Source organism: Lissotriton vulgaris, chromosome 4_1 (assembly GCF_964263255.1).
Source record: "Lissotriton vulgaris chromosome 4_1, aLisVul1.2, whole genome shotgun sequence".
NCBI classification, from domain to species: domain Eukaryota; kingdom Metazoa; phylum Chordata; class Amphibia; order Caudata; family Salamandridae; genus Lissotriton; species Lissotriton vulgaris.
Window position 1 is genome coordinate 1675104532 of NC_141691.1, and position 15108 is coordinate 1675119639.

Consider the following 15108-nt stretch of genomic DNA (forward strand, 5'->3'; position numbering starts at 1 on the left):
AAGGCCTAGTCCCCACTGCATTTAAATCTGCCACCATCATCCCCATTTTAAAGAAGCCCGGGGCTGACCCTTCTTCCCTAGCTAACTACTGTCTCATATCCCTGCTCCCCTACTTGGGAAAGGTGGCTGAGGCGCATGTTTCTCAGGTGCTGAGCTCCTTTATTGAGGACAGCAATTACCTGGCCCCATGTCAAGCTGGTTTCAGGCCACGACATTCAACCGAGAAGGTGGTGATCTCGGTCATGGACCAACTTAGGGAGGGACTCAACGCCAACACCCCCAAGATACTGGTCCTATTAGACTTATCCGCCGCCTTTGACACTGTGGATCATGACATTCTGTTATCACGTGTCAGGGTGGTGGGCATAGGGGGGTTGGCATTAGCTTGGGTCGAGTCTTTCCTGATGGACCGCACTCAGACAGTTCATCTAGGCACCTTCTCGGCTCCTCTGCGTAATGTCAAGTGTGGTGTCCCCCAGGGGTCTGCTCTCTCCCCTTTATTATTTAATCTTTATGTCTTTCCACTGGTGTTTGATTTACCTAATATGGAGGTCACTGTATATAATTATGCAGACGATCTACAACTCATTTTTGATCTTTCTTCCCCTTCAGGAGTTGGCAGTTTCCAGTCCGTCATGCTATTTATCCGAGACTGGATGAACATCAATCAGTTAAAACTTAATCCGGATAAAACAGAACTTGTGGCGACGGGCGGTGCTGCCAACCCCTGGTCCCCCTCCTTTTGGCCCCTTTCACTTGGGTCCCCTCCTCTCCCTTCTTGTTCAGTTCAAACACTCGGGATCATGCTTAATAATCAATTAACTCTACATTCACACATCATCTCGGTGGTCTCTTCCTCTTTCTTTACACTTCGAGTTATTCGGAAAGTCGCCAGGTTTTTCTTCACCTCTGCGTTAAAGCTGATCCTAATGGCCATGGTCCTGTCAAAGATTGACTATGGCAACATCATCTATAATGGAGCTCCTGCTTATGCTCTGCAGCGCCTGCAGTTGGAACAGAACCAGGCTGCCCGCCTGGTTTTTGGCTTATCCAGGTCCCATCATTCGACCCCACTGCTCAGGAGCCTACATTGGCTCCCTATAAAACAACGAGCCAGGTTCAAGTTAGGGTGTCTAACTTTTCAAGCAAGAGCGGGCACTGCCCCTGCCTTTATCAACTCGGCAATCTCTCCCTATGTTCCCTCAAGGGACCTTCGCTCCTCTAGCCTGGACTTACTAACTACGCCCCATTTTAAAAAGAAGCGGGCAGGGGGGCAGAAGTTTGCTGTACTTGCACCCACCTTTTGGAATGACCTCCCCCTACCTTTAAGACTCTCCTCCTCCTATATGGAGTTTCGGAGGTCACTAAAAACGCTACTATTCCAGCAGGCCTTTGGCACCTAGCTCTCTTCTTGCTCTCACTCAGTGACCTCACCAGCACCATGAAACTGATTCAGTGTACGTGCGCTTTATAAGTATTTTTAAATTCAAATTCAAATTCAAATTTCCCACACGTGATTGGCTGCATTGAAGGGACCCACATCCCCATTTGCCTCCAGCTGCCACTGAGCACATATACAGGAACAGGAAGTCATCACACACAATTAATGTACAAGCAATCTGTGATGCCAAGTACATTATCACAGATATAGTGGCCAGGTACCCAGGAAGCACCCACGACTCCTAAATATTCCAAAACAGTGGGATCTACACCTGCCGGACAGCCGGTGAATTTGGGGAAGGATACCTACTAGGTAAATTACTGGGTGACACTCCCTAGATAGATGATGCAGATGTATGTCAATGTGTGCCTGTGAGTAATGTATTTTTTTCCTTCACATTAGGGGATAGTGCATATGCACTCCGTTCCTTTGTTCTGACACCCTACCTCAACCCCACAACCCCCAGCCAGAGACGATACAATGGGGCACATAAATCCACCCGGAACATCGTGGAGCGCACCTTTGGGCTCCTGAAGAGCCGGTTCCGCTGCCTCCACAAAAGTGGGGGGGCACGGCAGTACTCACCAGTAAGATGCTGTAAGATCATTGCAACCTGTGCAATGTTGCACAACCTCGCAACTAAGAAGGGCACAGAGGTGGAATTGGAGGACTATGAAGACCATGACGATGAGCAGGCACTACCAGCAGCAAACACAGTAGGAGTACCAACACCCACAGACGGTAGACAGAGACAGGCAGAGATCATACACAACTACTTTTGAGTAAGTATAGAGACAAAGCACGTGTTGTACTGCAATGCACGTAGTTTATTTGGCACTACGTTAAATGTCTGAAGACACAATTGTAACATACTAGTGTGCCTAGCACTACTGGGTGGACGGGGGTTACCTCACCTTCACATGTCCAACTGAATTTGGCAGACTCACTGCTTGCGCGATGCGTGAGGTTGGCTTAGTTCCAAGTCTGCTGTGCCAGCGCCGGCACTCTGGCGTCTGCTGCTCCTCTGTATTTCAGGGACAGGGGTGCTGCTCCTGCTACTAGTGGTATCTGTGTCCCCTACACCTTCTGCTCCTGTGGGTGCTGACTGGTTTGTCAGCAGCACTTCCATTGCTGTAGTGACTCTCCCCATCCCCCTCATGAGATCAGTACAGCAGTGCACCAGCCCCTCCTGCATCACAACGGAACGGCGACACAGCAGTGAAGTCGCAGTTGCAAGTTGGCGCATGCGGCTTGTCTGCAGTTGCATGCAATGGCTCTCCCTGCGCTTTTGTGCACGTCCTCATGTAGTTCCTCACAGAGTGACATCACACACTGTGACATGTCCCTGATTCCATCGGCCATGTCCCTCATGCTGTCTGCCATTGATGTAATTCCCTTGTTCATGTTAACAAAATTTGTGTTCAAATGGCGCATTTGTCTGTGCACTGCACTAATAGCTTTTGCCTGCAGGCGCTGCACCTTGACCATTGTGGTCGCAAGGCCACGGAAGACACTCTCATCACGGCCACTCACACTTGACTCCCGGACCCTACGACGTCTTGTTCCTCCGGATCGGCTGACAGGAGTGGATGTAAGACCTGGTGCATTTACTGGCATTGACTCTATTGACTCCTCACCCTCCCTTTCCTCATCGGAGGATGTTTATAGGATCCTTAGCCGGGGAACTTCATGGCTCCTGGGCCTGCAGATGTCTGACACCTCTGTGTCTGCTGGTGTGTCAAGTTGTTGTGACTAATGTTGTGGTGAGTCAAGGAGCACAGGAGATGCTTCAAGTTGCATGGTGTCTGCCTCTGGTGTGGCAGCTGCTTGTGTGCAGGGTGCTGTAGGTCTTGCAGTGCTGGGACCTGCATCCCTGCCTTCTTGCTCACTCCTATCCCTTTGGGGATGTGTCTTCTCCCTCTCCTGCATTGACTTGCGTGATGTCTCTCCTGTGGACAGATATGGATAGTGTCTTAGTGGTGCTTTCACCGTGTAATTCACTATTAAATCACATTATAATATCACTATTTCCTGCTCCTCCCATGTCTCTAATTGTATTGTGTGGCATGCCTGACATTATTTCATGTTGACAGCTTTGATGGGTATTCTTATGACTACCACTCCCATAATGCATTGCAGGTGAATTCTGAAGTCTGTACTGGATTTCCTCAACACACAGCCACATTGGGGGAGGGACACAGGCAAGGGGTGAGGGATTATGGACATGTCCCTTACCTTTCTTTGATGCAGCTCGGGCTGAGCTGTCTGCATCACCAATCCCCACAACGCACTCTGGCTCTAGTGTGGACTCCACAAGCTCTTGCAGATCCGTGAGAGCAGGTGCCCTGTTCTTCCCTCCACCTGAGGCATTGGCCTCCTTACTTCTTGCAGCCAATTTCTTCTTTGTTATGATCCTTATATCATACCATCTCTTCTTGAGATCGTCCACTTCCCTGGTTTTCACTCCTATTGCGTTTACTTTGGTCTGGATCCCCAGCCAGGTGTTCCTCTTGACAGCCTCTGGTACCTGCAGGGACTGCTTTCCAAAGATTTTTGGGTAGTGCTTGACAACCTCCTCCACCAGCACCTGAAGTTCACCAGTGCTGAACTTCATCTTCCTCTCTGCACCTTCCCTCTGGGAGTCTTGGGGATCCATTTGTTTGTCCTGCAGAGCTCAGCTTCACACCAGCCTGTCTCTGTGTATCTGCTCTCATGTGTGATCAGTTACTCTGCACCTGCATGGGTGTGGCCACTTCCTTGTTGTGGGGTGGGGTGGGGTGGGGTGGATGCACAGGATTGGTGCATTGCTCTGTTGGTCGGCTGAGGGGCGGGGTGGAGGCACGTGATTAGTTGATACTTCAACTGTCTGATATTTTGTATCCCCGACTCGGTATTTACCGAATTGGTAAATACCGATTCGGTAAATTCAGATTCGGTAAATTCAATTCATTCTTATGGGCATCTGGGCCCATAGGATTGCATGTGAATTTCCGATTCGGTATTTGCCGTATCGGTAAATACTGATTCGGTAAATACCGGGTCGGGGTTTCCGAATTTTACCGAATCAGCATTTTTTACCGATTTTTTACCTACATCTCATTTCCCTTTTCTAAAATATCGATTCGGTAAAAATCGGTATTTTAGAATCTGTAAAAATGAGTTACCTACATCTGGCCCTAACTCCCTAACGATTATACCACCGTCCCCAGACTTAGCAGCAGAGGTCAAACTTGTCATAGCGGAGCGGAGTTGATGGAGCATTTGCGAACCCATGGTTTGAGTAACGTCATGGATATTGCTGGCCTTCCTAATAATAATAATCTATTGGAACGATCATTTAGAGGCAGGGGCTGTCCTACTACTATTGACTATATTTTTATCTCCCCTGGTTTATAAGATATTCTGCTGAAGGCTAAGGTTGTCCCTATATACCACGGTGACCATAATCCGATTAAAGAGGTGTTGAGACTATCCTCAGGCCCATGTATAAAACAGAATGTGGCTCAAGGAACCTGGCACCTCCAAGACACAAATTAAGATTGGTGTGGCGAGAGAGTAATAGCTCTTATTAGTTTGTTAGGGTATTCAGGGAAAATCTGAGGCTTACCAACTCCTGTTTGATAGTGCAAGAACCAAACTCTGAAATAGTTAAACCCACTTTCATTACACCTCACTGGTCTCCATGGTTTAACAGCCAGTGTGCAGTGACAAATAGACAGCTGCACAAGGCTTTATCCACTAAACTGAATTGCCCTCTTACAGTTCAGTCGTTAAGAAAGAAGTAAAATGTAGCTATCTCACAGAGGAAGGAAGAACTATTAGATAATCAATGGGATGCCCTTGCTACTGCCGCTAGTTTAAAGATTGAAAACATTTCTTGGCTGCCGTTAAGAATATGAGAACCATGGGACAAACATTAACACTGATTAGCTGTAACATAACCAGTGAGGCCTGGGAAGTTCATTTTTCTATGCTATACACAGCTCTCAAACACAACAAAGATTTGTTTGATTTACCAGCTCCTCCAGGAATATTAATATCTCTTTCGGAAGTTGAGGAAGCTATACACCAGAGCCTGGGTAATAAAGCTCAGGGCCCTAATGGGCTAACCATTGACCTCATTATACATAAACCAGATTTTTGTGCCCTGCTTTTATTAAATGTTTTTAATAATTGAACCCACGCCCTGTACCTGGTCAACCATTATTATTGTTCCTATTTTTAAAAAGGGTGACCGCTCACAACCATGTTGTTACAAACCGATTTCCCTGATTGATACCACCTTAAATGTTTTAGGGAGATTTCTATATAATAAGATTGCGTGAGAATCAAGAGGGAGAGAGAGGACCAGATAGCTAGTCCAGATCCCCGGTTTATATGTAAGCAAATCAAAAGGAGACTAGCTAAAGAAGGGGTTGGTCTGACATTAATTTTGTTATTGTCAAAGCGACTCAGTATTATTGGCGGTGGCACCTGTTGGGTGTCTTTAGAAAGCCCTCACCCACCAACCTAGTTGGTGGCATGCTTCATCATCGGGCCCACCCAGTGACACCTAGCGTGTCCCGGGTGTGCTTCGACGCCTGATTACAGCGGAGCAGGTATGTCACTGTGTGTGCGGTGTGAGGTGTTAAGAAAAGTGAGATTAAAACGGCTTGGCGGATGGTCCCTGGGGTGAGGAAACTTTATTAAAAGGGCCTCCGTCAGCGGTTAAAAATAAGGCTGAGGGACGCTAGAGGCGGGTTACGACCTCCTACGTCCTAAGTGTGTCAACATGTTTCAGCCAGTGCCTTATATTAATCTGGCTTTCTTCAGGACAGTAAAAATGTGTGTAGGTTAAAATTACCGATTTCCCTGATTGATACCACCTTAAATTTTTTAGGGAGATTTCTATATAATAAGATTAACATCTGGACTGAAGAGAACTCACTCTTACAACCCTGCCAATTTGCTTTTAGGAGTAATGTAGGAACTATTGAACAATGTTTAAAACATAATCTAATAATCGGGAAATATATACTGTTGCACAGCAGTCATCAATATATTTGGCCTTCATGGACTTGACCTCAGCCTTTGACTATGTTAACCGGTCACAACTATGGAGCATTTTATTGGAATACTGGCTGGAAGAGGTTTTAGTACATTGTTTAGCATATCTACATAGAAACTTGAATGCTCAAGTCAGGATTAACAAGGGTGGGGAGGACCCCGTTGACATTAGAGTTTGTAGAGGGGTCAGGCAGGGATGGGTTATGGCCCCGTGACCTTTTATCCTATATATTAAAAACGTACACACATCCCTGTCAGCACTCACCAATGATGTCCCTAGAGTGAATGGTAACATACTCCCAGCCCTATTATATGCTGATGATGCAGTTTTAATGGGTCGCACACCTAATGCCCTGCACCTTTTAATGTAGAGTTTTATTTATTTTATGGCCTCTTTAGACCTATGCACCAATTAAAAAAACGATTTTATAATGGCTTATGGCCTGAAGAAGAGCTCGCTAAGCATTATCTCTGTGGGCAATCAAAGTTTATTATGCACTAGCACTTTTCCCTACTGGGGATAGTTTTTGCTGCTAATGGTTCTTGGTTTGGTCATACGGTATACTGTAGGAATACGCTTTCTAAAGCTATTAACTTTGCCCTTAGCCTCCCCAACCCAGAGCAGTGGTTAAAACGGACAACCTTGTTGTGTTTGTATTTATATTTGTATATTTGTATTTATAGACAAAAATCTGTTTGGGAGGAATTTAGTGGCATGAAACATAAACCAATGATACTCGAACTTTAGCCCGTGTAGAATCAGTGCTTAACCCCTGAAAAGCTTCTTTATGAACTTTATGTGTTCATCAATGAGGCGAAGCCCCAATGGGAGTTTGTTCCAGTGAGTAGCCACCAAATAGGAAAAAGAGCGGCCCCCGGCTCTAACTTTTTTAAAGCATAAAGTTTTATCTAGGGCATGATTGCATGACCTAAGGTATCGCGAGGGGACATAGAATTCCAGTTCGTCCTGCAGGATTCTAGGTCCAAGTTTGTAAAGGACTCTATGTGCATAGCATAGTAGTTTGAACTTGGCTCTTGGTCTCATAGGCAACCAATGAAGATCTTTCAGGCAGATTGAAACAAAACTTTACTTGTTCCAGTTACAAACCAATTTGGCAGCGTCATTCTGAATGACTTGTAAACAAGAGAATAAATAGTCAGTCATGCCATCATAAAGGTCATTCCATAGTCTAAACGAATGGTCAGTAATGCCTGAATTATTGTTTTTCTCCAACTCAGGGTAACCCAAATAAAAGTCTCCTCAGTAGTTTTAGCATGGCAAATCACCTACCAAACAATACTCTGACTCGATCTTGCATACATAACACATTATCTACCAGGAATCCAAGATTTTTTACAACACATTGGGCTCAGGAGCAGTGCCTAATGGTTGTGGCCACCAGGTTGTGTCCCAAAATAACTGTGCGCCGCCAAAAAGCAGAATCTCAGATTTTGCTGCATTTAATTTCAAGCAGTGGTCAGACATCCAAACTGCCATTTCTGAAAGGCAGCTACTTATGTTACCCTTAGTGTTCTCATATCTTTCCACAAAGGCTATTAAAAACTGCCTATCATCAGCATAGGACCAGGTATTAAAACCCTATTTCCTGTCAATCATGGCCAAAGGGGTGACATAGGCATTAAAAAGAGTAGGGCTTAGGGAGGCTCCCTGCTGAACACCACACTCAATTGTTTTGCGGCTGGAGGAAAAAGAACAATTTGTACTGTCTGAGTTCTGTTAAGCAAAAATGACTTAAACCAATGAAGAGTTTTAGAATGAAACCCTTTTTCATGTATAGTACTCAATCGGAGATTGTGTGACACAATGTCATAAGCCGCCAACAAGTCCAGAAGGATCAGGGAGGCAGCTTTATCAACGTCCAACAAAAGTATTATATTGTCCTAAACAGCTAACAGGGTAGCCTCAGTACTGTTAGAGGACCTAAAGACCGCCTGTAAGGGGTCTAGAAGTTCATTCATCTCGTGAAAATCGGAACATTGCCTATTAATCAATCCCTTCAAAACCTTGGACAGGTGCGGAAGTTGGGAGATTGGTCAATAAATTGATAGATTGGTCACATTAATACTAACTATTTTTGCCAGAGGGGACACAATTGATTGTTTCCACGATTCTGGGAACACAGCTGTATTTAGCGAGTGATTGGAAATTTGTGTGACATAAGGGCAGAGAACTGTTGTGGAATGAGAAAAAATGAAGTGTGAGCAAGGTCGAGTGTAGATATTGATATTTACCAGGAATTAAGGGGAGATACATTAGCCAATTTTCACCCTTGCAGTAGGTTCATCATACAGAAGGCAAATGAGTCTGTGCAACCTTCCTGTAATACTAAAAGCGTCAGAGTCGAGAACAAGTGGTCCCCATTCACCTTATCAAAAGCTTTTCTCAAAATCCAGTACCATGCATGCAGCATAAGGCCATCAGACCTAGGAAAGCCCCATTACCCTATGCAGATGGCGTATGTTAAGAGTGGTGGACCTTCCTGGCATGAAACATTTTGATCTGGGTGCACCAGTCATGCATATACTCCAGCGGTGGTCCGTGCAGGTAAGCGCAGTGGGGCGGCTTGGGGGGAATGTCGACAGATGAGGGAATAGGATTTATTAAATTATTTATTTACTTTCCCTATTCCATCGTCTGTCAACTTCCCCTTTCCCACCCGCCTGCCCCCTTGCACTTACCTGCGCTTACCACCACTGATATGCTTGTAGAGTCTCTCACTATAACTTTGCTCAGGATCTTATAATCAGATCCCAGCATAGACAATGGGTGGTATGAGGATAGCTACATGGGGTCCCTATCAGGCTTTGTGAGGGACACCAACAAGGAGTCCTGGAGTGTGCGGGGGAGCCGCCCTTCCATTTAGGACACCTTGTACAACTCGAGTAAATTGAGAGCTAATTGTTGCTCATATGCCTTATAGAATTCAATTGGAAACCCATGCATCCCCAGAGGATTATTGATCGTTGCAACCCTAATAGCCCCCCAAATCTCCTGCAATGCAATGGGTGCATTGTGCTCTTCCCTATTTAATGGGTTGATTACCGGTAACACCACAGAGACAAGTAAGTGTAGTATGGCATCCTGACGATCAACGAAGGGTGGATCATATAGGGCTTGGTAATGAGCGGTGAATGATTTATGCATATCTATCTGTGCCGGAGATATTCTGATCATAGGGATTGGTGTGATTGGTGTGGTACTCTGCAAAAGACATGCCAATAGATGGCTAGATTTATCCCCCTTGGCATGCAGTTTTGCTTGGTATGCACGAAAGTCCAGACGTCACTGCTCGATCAATTGGGCGTGCCTTGCCAGTGCCTCTGTTAAGGCACCTTGCTGCACATGGTCAGCCAGGACTGCAGCCTCCAACTCTCTTAGGGACATCTCAATGTACACCAGGCCTTTCTGTTGGTCTGCCCTCACCCCCATGACTGCACTGATGCAGTGACCTCTGAGTATGACTTTCAGTGGCTCCCAGTCTATTATTTTGGAAGTGGACGTGCCTCAATTTTCTACCAGGTACTGAAACAATGTTTTTTCGGTTGTATCTTGAAAGACCTGATCGTAGATTGTAGTCTCAGGTTGGGACCGGTGGCCACGGGCCCCCTACTACAAGTGCACTTGCATCAGTTTGTGTTCCGAAAAAAGTTTTCCCTAAATACTTTGCCCCTATCGTAGTCTGGTGGCAGGATTACAAAGAATCCGGTCTAATCTGACATGTAATTCAAGTTGGGGAGTGTAACAGGAACCCTAGAGTTAAGGTGGAGGGACCACCAGGAAACCAGTGGGGACCAGTGTTGGAGTCACTGGGAGAGATGAGTAGCAGCAGCCATCAACACTGGGGAAATTGGTAATACAGATGGGAATGATCCATATGTGGATCAATCACACAATTGAAAACCCATCCAGGTATCCATGGGCCCATTTTATGAGTGTAATTTATAGATGCAATAGGAAGGCAAGTTGCGCTATGTTGGGAGCATATATTGTATTGTATTGTAATTGCATTTATATAGCGCTTATTACCCTTGACGAGGCGTCAGAGCTCTTTTTCGGTGAGTAGCGCGCTACTTCAGGATGAATAGAGGATTAGTGTTGAATTAGTATCGTGAAACATGCAAGTACATTTTAAGTGGTGGATAGGTTAGTCAGTTATTTGGATTTGGAATGATAGCAGAAGGATAGAGGAGGAAAAAAGGTTTGTATTTATATAGCGCTTGTGTTGGACTTGGCCCTTTTTTCCTAAACTTTTTCACTTTTTCCCCCTATCATTTTTACTGACATGGTGTGTCTGAACTGAAAATAATAAATGTTGTGCAATGGTGTACACACCTTTATTTCCACCATTGTAAAATGCACCTTTGTAAAATGTCACTTTTAAAATGGACGCCATTTCTGTTTGCTTGTGCTGCCTGCCTGAGGTGGGTTGGCGGTCTAGTGTTTGAAGTGACAAGGTGCTTTACACTTTCCCCAGTGACATTTGAGGCTGGAACTGCTAGGGACCTTCTAGAAGCTTCCAGCCCTTTCTGGTAGGTGGGAGGAGGGGTGTATATGTAGAGTAGTAGAGATGCCATGTGCTCAGACTGATTGTAGACTTGATTGAGAGGGGACACTCTGCCAGGAGGTACCGCCGCAAGGGCCTGTGTGCTGACCCCTGAGCCCATCTGTACCCCTCTGCTGTCCACAGGGCAAGTGAGAGGCTGTGCTGGCGTGAAGACTGCTATGTCAGGAGGAGTGCCACTTTATAGGAGATGACTGCTTCTAGGAGCTGTTGTCCTGTACTGATGAGTGTCCACTGCCTGCTGATCTTGCCCAGCCTTGCCTGCCTGCTCTGCTGGCCTAGCGCCTCGTGAGCGCTATACTTTGACTGCCTGTATTCCAAGGAGGTGAGGAGTGTGGGCACTATTTCCTTATGTGGGACTCTGGATCCTCACCAGCTCCCTAGCACCGTGTGAGGGCTGCAGCTTTATTGGGTGGAACCTGCTACGCATGCTGCCAGGGAGAACTGGTTATTGTCAATACAGAGTTGGGCTGCTAAAGCACTATATATGCAATTCCCCACATTTTTGCTGCAGCTTGATTCTGTGGGACCGTGACGGTATTCTTGGGACCTAGTGCCTCATGGGCACTACTGTCTTGTAATGTAATGTAATGATGATACTTGTAAAGCGCACTGTTACCCCATCTCGGGGTGTCCTGGCGCTGAAGACCGCTGGGGAACCCGTCCTGGCTTTCCCTGTGAGATGGTCCCTTCTGGGTATCTCCAAGGTGAAACCAGGCATCCCTGGCATCTGTGGGGGCCGTTGTAGAGATGAGGCAAGCTTAATGCCCAGTGTTGCTGAGTGTGATCCCTGGTTAGAGTAGGCACCGAGGTGAGAATTATCGAGTCCGTTGACCTTGGTCCACGACCCTGCCGCGTCGGGAATTGAACCCTGGTCCCGGGTTGTTCTCTGCTTCCGGGTCTGCCGCCTCTAACCAGTGAGCCACACCACTCCACCACTTGTGTGGGACTCGGGATCCTCACCAGCTCTCTAGAGCCTTGAAGGCATTCTTTTCTTGGTTGCCAGAGGAGGAGTGCCGCCTGCAGCGCAGTGCTATCAAAGCGCTTTATTTGGTGGCCTGTACTTCAAGGAAGTGAGGAGCTGACGCCTGCAGCACTGTGCTTCCAGCGTGCTATATTTGCATTGATAGTGCTCTACTTGCTTTCTAGCGCCTCGTGAAGTGCTACAACTGTTTTCCAGCCCCCAGGACTCTTAGTCCTGCATTCCTGGACTTAGCGCTGCAACTTTACTCCTGCATGAGGAGAGCACTTTATCTATACTGCCCACCTAAGAGACAGCTACTTCCAGGGAGTGGTGACAATCTTTGCAACGTGTGTGCATGTATGAGGTTCGCCCTTCTGACTTGAGGCCTAATACATTTCTATGCGCTTTGTAATCCTGCCAAGATGTGTATGCTCTTATGCTAATGAGAAATGCCATAATGATGCCTAATGTATCTGCAAAGATTCATGCCTAAGGTATTTATACCCCAGGATTGGTGCCTATTGTATTCGATGATGCTTAATGCCATGATGTATGCCTAACGAGTCTTTACACCAATTATATTGCATTTATGCCTCATCTGTTTTACTGCATAAGGAGGCTGCAGTGTAATGCTTTGCAGAAAGTGTTTCAAAACCTAAGGTTGAGGTCTGATGTTCTTTTTCCCCCCAAGGCTTATACTGTTGGTGTTCTGCCTAATGATTATGCTCCATGCTCACGACTCATGCTTGTTTCCGTTTTTTGGGCCTAAGCTTAATGTCAGGTTATGATGCCTCATGATTTATGCCTAATGACACTGCACTTATCCTAATGAGGTTTTTATGCCCACTGTCATGCATAATGTGCTTCCCGGCCAATTTGATGCTGAGATTATGCATAAAATGGTTTATTCTTCATGCTCATGCGCCTATTGACATGCCTTGTGTGTTATGCCTAATGCATGTGTTTATAATGCTAATGGTTTCTTTTCCCCTAACGCTTACCAGGTTGGTGTTTCGCATAATTTGCCATACCCCAGGCTGCTGATGAGGTTTATACCTATTGTTGTGCCTGAGGTGCTTTTATGCCTATTGAGATGCCACATGCATATGTTTAGGTCTAATGAGGACACATAATATGTTTTATGCCTTATGAGGTGTTCAGATACGCTAGATTCATGCCTGATTTCAAGTGATTATGTGAATGTGCTGTGATTCATGACCTAATGTGTTTATGCCCCATGCTAAAGGTACTAATGCAACTGCGATGTTGCTCAGTGCATGATTGTGCCGGTAGCTACTGGCCGTCACACCCTTATTGCTAATGTACTTACATTTACTCTTTGCGCTTAGCAATGGTTCTGGCAACGGCCCGACTGGCCCTGCCCTGTAAATAGTCCCCCCTGTATATGGCTACCTGGTGCCAGTTGGCACAGTGTTACAACTGTGATTCCCTTCTGACATGTTTATTTTACAATACACATACTGTTTTTCAACTAACCTGGCGTAGAGTCTCTTTTTGTAGTGTGCCTTGTGTGTCGCCTGTGTGTTCTGCGTGGATGCTTTACACATTTCCTCCGGAGGTTGGCCCGCCCGCTCTGCACCACGCTACCCCGTTTGCAACAGCTTGTTACCCTTGATGGGGTGTTGAAGCACGCTATTCAGGAAGCCCATAAAGAATTAGTGGTGAATTAATACGGTGAAATATGAAAGAAGTTTCAGTGGTGGATATTAGTCAGTTATTTCGAGTGAGAAGGATAGCGGAGGGCTAACAGGGGAAGAAACGTTTGCATTCATGTAGCACTTTTTACCCCTGATGGATGTTGAAGCGCTTTTCTAGCGAGTAGCACGCCACTCCGGAACCCATAAAGGATCAGTGTTGAAAAGTAGTATAGTAAAATATGAAGTAATTTGAGTAGTGGATAGATTATTCAGTTATTTGTGTAGAGAAGTGTAGGTGGCGGGAAGAAGAGCAAAAGAGGTTTGTATTTATAAAGCGCTTGCTACCCCTGATGGGAATTTGAAGCGCAAGTAGGACGCTACTCTGGAACCCATAAGGATTAGTGTTGAATTAGTACAGTGAAACATGAAAGTCATTTTAGTGGTGGATATGTTAGTCAGGTATTTGGATTGAGAAGGGTTGGGGAGGGGTAGAAAAGGGAAAAGGTTTGCATTTATATAGCAATTGTAACCCTGATGGGGTGTTGAGACGCTTTATTGGGGAGTAGCATGCTACTCTGTAACCCATAAAGGATTAGGGGTGAATTAGTTCATTTTGATTGAAAAGGATAGTTGAGGGATAAAAGAGTGAAGGAAGATTTTTTTTTAGATCTTAGCAGTAGGAGGAGGCTTTTGGATGAGTTAAAAAGAGTTAGGGGATCGGTACAGTAAAAAAGGTGTCAGATGATGCAAGGAGGGGTAGAGTAGGAGAGAGTCTAGAAAGGTTTTTTTGGGGATCATAGTAGTGGTATGGTTTTTGGGATAAATGAGAGAGTAGATGTAGAGATATATTGATAGATGTATGGGATGAGAGATAGGGTAGTGCATTGGAAAGAGTAGTTCAAAGAAGTTTGAGATGAGTGGAAAGGTTGGGCTAGAAGATATATTGAGAGAAATATAGGCTGAGAAATAGGGTAGTGCATTGGAAATGCTAAATTAGAAGAAAGTGATAAATATATAAATCCATAAATACATTGAAAGCATATAAATACATAAAGGAGGTAAGTATATGTAGATAAAAGATAATGATAGAGGCAAAGGATGAGAAATAGGGTAGTGCATTGGATATGCTTTTTCAGGAGAAAAGACACACAGATCCAAGAACATGGAAGGTACATAGATGCACAATGGAAGTATTTACATGTAGACCAAAGATGATTTTTATTTATTTATTTATTATCAATATTATTATTTTTTTGATTTTCTCTCAACAATATAATTATTTTACATGTTTATACAAAGCAATACACAAAGATAGGTACGTATCTTTAGGGAAAACAAATGCTTATATACAGAGGGATATGCTGTAAATGTCTGTTTGCGTATAGTGCTTATGTGGGGAAGAGCCAATTCTTGAGT